Source organism: Cricetulus griseus, chromosome 3 (genome assembly GCF_003668045.3).
Source record: "Cricetulus griseus strain 17A/GY chromosome 3, alternate assembly CriGri-PICRH-1.0, whole genome shotgun sequence".
NCBI lineage: Eukaryota > Metazoa > Chordata > Mammalia > Rodentia > Cricetidae > Cricetulus > Cricetulus griseus.
The window spans coordinates 81,920,021-81,929,612 of NC_048596.1; positions in this window are offsets into that span (position 1 = coordinate 81,920,021).

Here is a 9,592-nt window from a genome sequence, read left to right on the forward strand (position 1 = left end):
CTCACCATCCCTACATGAACAAACAGGGCTTTTGTTGTGAACTTAATATGTATACACACATACACACACACACATTTTTACTTATTGTCTATGTGTGTGTTGGGGGGACAACACATACCATCATTGCTGCCATGGAAGTTAGAAGATGACCTGCAGCAGAAGTCTGTCCTTTCCCTATTTGGGTCCCTGGGATTGAATTTAGATCATTGGGATTGGTGGCATGCACTTTTACTTGCTGAGTCCTTTTACCAGCCCTTAAATAGCTTGTGTGTGTGTGTGTGTTGGTAGAAATGAAACCTAGGCCTTATGTATGCTAAGCAAGCATTCTGTCAGTTATACCATTAGCCCTCTTTTACAAAAATTTTACCCAGGTGATGGTGATGTACTCCTTTAGTCCTAGAGACAGGCAGATCTCTGTGAGTTTGAGACCAGCCTGGTCTACAGAGCTAGTTCCAGGACAGGCTCCAAAGCCACAGAGAAACCCTGTCTCGAAACCCCCCCCCAAGAAAAATTAAAAATAAAACAATTTTAATTACATTTTCTGTGAGTGTGAGTGGCGATCAGAAGACAGCTTCTCAGCCCTCTTCTTACACCATGCAGATCCCAGAGATTGAATTCAGGTCATCAGGCTTGACAAGCAGCCCTGTCTGCTAGGCTCTTAGAACTGGCCCTCTAGCCACTTCAAGATAGAATCCCACTAACTTATTCAGGGTGATCATAAATGTACAAACCTCTCAGATACCCAAGTAGCTGAGGTTAGAGGCCAGCACCAGCAGACCTAGCTATAAGTGGCAACGTTTGAAATGAAGTTAATTTTCTTCCCTCCTAGAGATCAAGCCAAATCGTCATGCATCTTGGGTTTTGAGACATGCACTTACTACTTATCTCAGGCTGGTCTTGAACTACAGATTCTTCTGCCTTAGCCTTCCAAGTACTGGGGTTATAGGCATGTGCTGTCACTGTCACACCTGGTTCTTTATAAATGTTGACTGCAAAGTATCTCAGGTCTCATTTATCACAAGAACCTGCACACAGAGTATCAAAAGCTGGCATGTTTCCTTGTCATCTAGCTGTGTGGACTGGTGGCATTCTAAAATTCCCTAGCTGGCTGCTCTAGGCCAGCAATACAGAAGGACTATGACTAGGCTGTAGGTCTGTGATTAAAGCCACAGATGAAGCTGAAAGGGAGGGTTGAGAGGGGGAAGCTAGCAGGGGCAGAAGGGTCAGCTTTAGGCTGGCTGTGATGGTGTACATCTGTAATCCCAGTATTGGGTGGGGGGCGGCGACACACACACAGACAGGAGGATCTCCATTTGGAATCCATCCTGGCCACATAGACTCTTCAATATTTAAGACTTTTGGTTTCTGTTTTAGTTTTTGGTGCTGGATTGAACCCAGGGGCTCACACTTAAAGTATACTCCACACTGAGCTCTAACCCAACCTCAAGGAAGTTCTCTAGAAAAATTTAGCATGGATTAACTATCTAAGTATGTCACTATGACCAAGTGACATGTAAGAGGAGAAAGTGATCCTAGAAAACATGTCTGAGGCCTGATTGAGCCTTGGGTCCTTTGAAAATGACTGGCTGGCATGTGACACAGTAGTTTGGCCCTCAGAAGAACTGCAACCCTTCTGGAGACTTGAGAGCCTCCTGATTTCCCTCCCAAATCCATTTTGCCCTTGACTCAGCCAAGTACGATTTATGACTTCAGGTCCTTTGCTAATGGGTCCTGGGCTTGAGTGAATCCTGAGGAAATGTAAGTACATAGTTAGGTGCTTCCTTGGGAGCCTCAGTCTGGGCTTTAACTTAGAATCTGTATCTGAGAAAACCAGGAGGTCTTGTAGGCTGAGGGTTTTTTTTTGGGGGGGGGGTTGGGATCACTGGCTCCCCAATAATGACATGGAGACTTAATTATAAAAGCTCAGCTGATAGCCTAGGCTTGTTTCTAAATAGCTCTTATAACAAATTAATCCATTTATATTAATTTACTTTGTGCCATGTGGCTTTATTACCTTTACTCTGTACTCTCCATGTTGTTTCCTCTGATTCCTGGTGTCACTTCCCTTCTCCCCAGCATTCTCTCTGCCCTGAAAATTCTGCCTAGATATTGGTTGGTTGTTGCAGCCTGGGAGGCCAGAGTAGTGAAAAGAATGCCTTCTCAGAGCAGCGAGGTACTTAGAAAATACTTTTTCTCCACACCAGCAGCCTTTTGAGCCTGCTCCAAGGCTGCCTTTAGGTTATACAAAAAAAAAAAAAAAAAAAAAAAAAAAAAAAAAAAAAAATCCATGAATGCAGCAAGGGCCAGACTTTTCTATGGGGTAAATAAGGAAACACATACTTTTTTTTATCATTTTTTTTTAATTTAACAGATGCTTTCTTATGGTATCTTAAGAAAAAAAGGAACAAGCACACACTTTCCTGATGGTAACCTTCTTTTACTTCATCTTGTATAATCTCTTGACAATCTCTCTACACAGTTATGTCTCTTTACATAGTTCCATGTATACATCTCTGCCCTGCACAGCCATACATCTCTATACACAGTTACAACTCTTTTCACACAGTTACATCTCTCCCCAGCTACATCTATTTTTTTTTATTTTGTTTTGTTTTTTTCGAGACAAGGTTTCTCTGTGGCTTTGGAGGCTGTCCTGGAACTAGCTCTTGTAGACCAGGCTGGTCTCGAACTCACAGAGATCCGCCTGCCTCTGCCTCCTGAGTGCTGGGATTAAAGGCGTGGGCCACCAGCGCCCGGCTTACATCTATTTTCTACACAGCCACACATCCCTATACACAGTTACATGTATTTTCACACAGCTACATACCTTTACACAGTTACATTTTTCACATACATCTTTCCTACACACTCATTTCTTCGATACTGCTGCATCGTCTCTCTCTACCCACGCAGCTACATCTGCCCATACTTCTCTCACACTTGTTACATCTTTCACACTTCCCTCTCTGCACATTCCTTTCAGCATACACACACACACACACACACACACACACACACACACACACACACACACAGCTCTCACAGCTCTCCTACTTCTTCCTACATCTCTCACATTTCTCTCCCTATCACACATCTTCTCTCCTGCATCTCTCCTGCTGCTTCTCACATCCAAAACCTCTAGACAAATATGTATCATTCCTTCAGGGTCATGCAACATTTCTGGAGTAAACAATAAGAAACTGACCCAAACAGTTTCTCTCAGGCTAAGGAGGTTGCACTGACCTGGCAGTGAGTAAAGTAAGCGTGTAGCTCTGAGTGATCTGGGTTCCCAGACAGCAAGTGACACTGAAATTCAGGACTTAAACAATAAACAGTTATAGTTGGCTGAACCTTGAGGTTGCGAGTACGGTCAGACAGTCCATTGCTGAGAAAGTTATGTCTACTAAAATTGCTTCATGCCTGACCTTGAGCCAGCAATAAACACATGGGAATTTGACCTCATGTATTTGTCTCTAGGGGCAACCAGATATTCATCTCCAGGGGTAACTGGTTTGCTTTGAATTTATTCTGAAGTCTAAAACTAGCTATCTTTGTGACTGAGAATATTACTTTTCTACATCAATCTGAGTCATGAAAAATATGCTAGTATTATTTCTATTCATCAGAATTATACAGGTTAAGGGCCAGGTGGTGGTGGCGCATGCCTTTAATCCCAGCACTCAGGTGGCAGAGGCAGGCAGATCTCTGTGAGTTTGAGACTAGCCTGGTCTACAAGAGCTAGTTCCAGGACAGCCTCCAAAGCCACAGAGAAACCCTGTGTTGAAAAACAAACAAACAAAAAATTATACAGGTTAAGCAGAAATCATCTTCCTGGGTATCCACAGCTACATGTGTGCCCAGTAGATGGAATATTTCCACAAGATAAACATACAGGCACATGAGAAAAAATAGCTGTTTTTAGTGGCACATGAGAAAAACTATAGAGACAAAGAGTTTTCTACAGCCAGTGACCCTACAGCCTTGTCAAGTGGGGCTCCGCATCAAATCATCACTTATCTGGTAGGTCAGCCTGTTGAATACTAGTTGTCATGTGCTGTATGGCCTCTGGCAGCTGGTTAGCTTTTGATTAAACTGATCACAATGACATATACTCACAGAGTGTAAAGGAATATTCCACAACAAGATCTGTGTTCTGGTCAGACACTTCTTGACAGTATGACATTGGCAGGTTAACTTCAAAGTAGAGTATTTGTACCATGAAAGAGGTGGTTGGGGTAAGTGACAACATGCCTATGTTACTGAGCCTGATTGCTTGTCCCCTGTCAGGCATGTTTAAGATGTTTCTTTGTGCCCTTTACCACAAATCCAATGAAGTGAGCATCATGTTAAATCATGGTAAAAGAAACCAAACTGTGGGGTAGAGAAAGCAACATGCCAAAGACAACAGGGATGAGTGAAGACTCTGACTAAAGACAGAGCAGAGATGAGTGAGCAAGTGTTACACCTCTGAAGGGAACCATACCCTGGCCATCGTAAACCAAGGGTATACCTACAGCTCTGAAGGGAAAGGTGTCCTGGCAATCAGAAACCAAGGAATACCTACAGCACTGAAGGGAAAGTTATCCTGGCCATTGTAAACCAAGGAATACCTACAGCATTGTAGGGAAAGGTATCCTGGCCATCAAGAAATACCTACTGCACTGAAGGGAAGGGTATCTGAACGGAAGTGTTACAGCTCTGTACCCGTCAGGGATGATTTCCCCAGCAAAGTGTCACAGTCCTTGTTTCAGGAAAGGTTTCCCTAATGCAAGTGTAACAACTCTGCTCCAGCAGAAGAGGGTTTCCACAGGGAGGTTCTGCTGTGCTCTGCTCTGCTCTCTGCTCTTTGCTCTCTGCTCTGCTCTGTCTCTGCTTTTTTATCTCTCTCCCCCCACCCCCCGCTGGCTCTGCTCTGCTCTGGAGAAATATTACAGCTCTGCTCAGCTTCCCAGGAGTGTAACAATTCTGTTCCAGCAAGGGAAAATTTCCCCAGCCAAAGTGTTAACCCCTGCTCTGCCCAGGCTAAGTGAGTTTCCCCGCAGAAATGTAGAAATTCTGCTCTGCTCCAGCAAGAGCCATTACAGCTCTGCTGTGACAAAAGTAGTTACTTCTCTACTCCATTTCCACGCAAAAGAAAGTCCTTATGACAGACCTCACTCAAGAGATTTATTAGGAGGGAGGAATCCAGAAGAATGGCTGCCTCTGCCAGAGTGAGGAAAAAAGGCAGCCCCAAACTGAACAGGTAAAGGGCTTACATAGGGTTTTTTTTTTAGGGTTGGGCTTTTCTTTTTAGTTTTGTTTTGTTTTTCGAGACAGGGTTTCTCTGTATTGCTTTGGAGGTTGTCCTAGAACTCTCTCTGTAGACCAGGCTGGCCTCAAACTCACAGATACCCATCTACCTCTGCCTCCCAAATGCTGGGATTAAAGGTGTGCGCCACCAACACCCAGCTTAAAAGTAACTTTCTTATTCTTATTTTATGTACATTGGTGTTTTGCCTGCATGTATATCTGTGTAAGTGAGTCAGATCTTGGAGTTACAGTTATAAGAAGCCATGTGGGTGCTGGGAATTGAACCTGGGTCCTCTGGAAGAACAGCTAGTGCTCTTATCCACTGAGCCACCTCTCAAGCCTGGGGTTGGGCTTTCAAGGTGAAGGTTTTCAGGATGGGGATTGGTAAGTTTCCAATGCCTGAGCTGGGGACAAGCTCAGAGATTGGTTGGATTTCGTGCTCAGCGATTGGTCAGATTTTGTGCGCAGGGAGATTGGTTGGATTTTGTGCTCAGGGATTGGTTAGTTTTGTGCTTGGATTGGTTGGGTTTCAATTCCCATATTGGTTAGGGGCAGGATGTGTTTCCTTAGCTCTAGTCTCAGGGCCATGGTGTTCTTTCACTGACCCCTTTTACCCTACAGATAGAGAGCATTCTGACTCGAGTGTTTCATTGCAGAGACCACTCAACCTTTATTATCACATACCACAGACTCAAAAATAAAACATTTCCATCATTCCCAGCATCAGCCATGCACCAATACACTTTTGAAGGGATGAATTATTGGAATATATCCAAGTGGTAACTTCCTTTAGGAAATGGGAGATACTCCTAGGAGGGAAACATAAATTTAGGGTTATAAATAAACAGTTCATGATTCATCAGCTTCAGAGCCACCCAGTTGTAATTCATGGTGCAGTGTGCTTAAAAATCCATGCAGAGTAAACTCATCTACCCCTTTATGCCCCAGGATGCTGGAGACAGATTATGAATGGACTAGAGAAAAGAAGTAGGAGAGAAGGGATGGAGAGATGGCTAGGAGCACTGGGGTGTAGGAGACAAGAGAGGGAGTCAGAGGGAATAACATCTTGATGGAGATATGAGCAAGAGTTTGGAGAGTAGAAGAGAAGGAGAGGGAGGAAGGAAGGGGTAGGAGAAGGGTAAGAGGACAGCTGGAGAAAAGTGGGGAATGAAGCAAAAGAATATAATTGGGGCAGAAGAGGGAGTAAAGGGGAAGGGAATTCCCTGGAGGCAGGAAATGGTGACAGCTGAGGGGAGATGGAGAAAAAGGGTGGAGAGATACTAGAGAGATTGGAGATGGGGAGGAGGACTAGTCAGAGAGGGGGAGGAGGACTAGTTAGAGAGAGTAGAGATGGGGAGGAGGACTAGTTAGAGAGGGGGAGGAGGACTAGTTAGAGTGGAGATGGGGAGGAGGACTAGATAGAGAGAGGGGAGATGGGGAGGAGGACTAGTTAGAGAGAGGGGAGATGGGGGAGGAGACTAGTTAGAGAGAGGAAGCAAGGTGGAGGATTGGAGAGGAGAAGGAGAAAGAGAAACTTTGAAGCATGAACCAGGCAGGTGGTATATACCTGCAACTTTAGCACTCAGAAGGGGAATGGGAAGCTATGCTGAAAATGGAGAAGACAAGGGTGACTTAACTGCCCTGACCAAGGGAGGAGATACCTAGAGAGCAAACCAATGCCTGATCTCTTCTTAGCTGGAGATAAGTGTAAGGGACACGTCAGAACGGCAAGGATAAATATAAAGAGCTTTAAATACCTCTTCAAACAGTGTTAAAGGGCTGCTAGACATCTCAGTGATCATATACTTGACCAGCACACATGAGGCTCTGGACTCATTCCCCAACACAGCAAATAAACTAAAATATGAATTTCAATCAGTACAGTATTATACTATCGAAAATAGCAAGAAGAAAAATATTTGAACTTGATATGGAATGTTTTCCCCAAATAGATTTACATTTGTATCATCAATTAATTCTCAACAGAGAGGCCAGGATAGAGAATTCAACAGAGAAACATCTGACTGGGGCTAATAGCTGAAATCTATAAAGAACTACACACACACACACACACTGAAATCCATCAGCCAATAAATGGGCTAATGGATTGAATAGATGGCCCTCATAGGGAAAAATACAAATAAGTATTTGAAAAAAAATGTTCCAACAGCCTTCACCTTCAGGGAAGTACAAACTAAAATTGCCTTGAGATTCTTTCTCAACCATCAACATGGCTATCATCAAGAAAACAGATGGCAAGTATTGGAGAGGATGTGGAGATGCGGCGTCCGATGCTAATCCTCATCTGTCCCTAACCAGCAATGAGGCTATAGGCAAATCAAAACCTGAGTGTGAGTTCCCATCACATGCCAGATGGTCAATGCTTTGCCCCCCATTTGCCACAGAGATAATGCAATGCAATAAGGTTGAAATGATCTCCCCAAAACAATGAAGTGTAATCCTACTTAGGGGTGGGAGGGAGTGGTGAAAGGGTTCTAACAGATTGATCAGAGTGTGGGCATCCTGTGAGGAATGCAAACTCCAGGACCCAAAACATTAGGTTCTGTATGACACCTAGAACACCAGGTAACTGAAGGTAAAACAAAACAAACAAACAAACAAACAAACAAAAAACTACAGCATGGGTGGCATGGGACTCTGTTATACAACACAAGAATAAAGTCTTCCTTTCATACACAGATGAAATTATGAACAGAACAAGGGCACCTATCCTCGAATGTCACACAGAAGCTCTAATTGTGAAAATTCAGGGAGATGTTAGTGCCACCTGCCACCACACTAACGAGTTTAATTCTTTCCATGTGTCGTTAAGTCAAAGATTATAAAGATATGGACAAGATGTATACTATTTTACTTTCTCCTTTTATAGTTGAATCATTGCCTCCTAAGACATGAAATGGGTGTATCCTGCAGCCATAAAGGGATGAGATCCTGCAGAGATTCAAAAGACGCTATCCTTTCCCAGCCTTAACCCACAGCTGTCCAGCCTTTGGATGACTTGGGAAATGTGATGATTTGGGTAGGTGTCTCCCTACTCCAATATGCAGGTTTCAAGGCTTGGTCCCCAGTCTGTGGCACTGTTGGGAGGTAATAGGCCCTTTAGGAGGTGGGTCTAGTGCAGCCTTCAGTTTTAAGGACATTTACATGCCTTGTGAATCATTTGGCAGATTTGCAAAAACTTCTCCACACTCATGTACATACCCATCTCATGTGCACTCGAACATTCTGTATGTCACCTCTGATTTCTTATTTGTCTTGCAAGACTCTGATGGCTGTATCCTGCTGGCTTTGCTGTAACAGAATGTCTGACAGAAGCAATTTAGGGAATTATCAATTTTGGTTCACAGTTTCAGTCTATCATGGTAAGGATGGCTTTGGAAAGACAGTGCAGTTTGAAGCAGGAGGAGGTTGTGGCAGATATTCACATCTTGGCTGACCAAGAACAAGAGTAAAGCAGGAACTAGGGGCCAGGAATATCCTTGAAAGGTTGGCCTGCCTATAATAAGCTGCTTTCTCCATCAAGGGTGTACCTCCTAAAAGTTCTGCAGCCTTCCCAAATAGTGTCACCAGCCAGGGCGCAAGCATTCAAAACATGAGCCTGCAGAGGACACTACAGATTCAAACTGTAACAATGACTGCACATATACTCTGCTAGGGACAGGGTCTCATTCTTTTCCTCCACCCCCCCTATTTCTAGTCCAACCCCAAGATTCTCATGCTCAGTAAAGACACAAAGTTCAGCCACAAGACCTTTCAATTACATTTCAGTTTTAGATGACATGGAGCTGTTTCTAGTTCAAAGTCAGAGCAAATGCCAGTCACACCAATCAGAAGTTTTACATCCTGGATTGAGGATCACATTTTTATTCATCATGGACCACTTTTCTTAGCACCAGTTTCTAAATCATTGCCAGTTATGGGAAGAGAGATTCTTAAAGGTACCATCATGCAGACATATATTTCTTAAAGATAAAAATACAACATTTCCAGATTACCTCTTCCCAGGTGTTTGCGGAATAATTCCAATATTTTAACAGTTTTAATTGGAAAATTCCAAGTACGTTGTTTTGGAAAAAATCCACAATCTGGATTAGAAGAGAAACAAGTATAATACCCTCCTTCTTGGAGCCATTTGCACTGTGGTCAGATTCCTCTTGGCCTCAGGCTTGGATTCCGCTCCTGAAAAGCTCCCGAAGCCCAGCTGTCATAGAGGTTGCCCCATTTATTTTTATCTTCTTTCCCCTTGTGGCCAGCATCTGGTTGCCACAACACATGAGAGTCC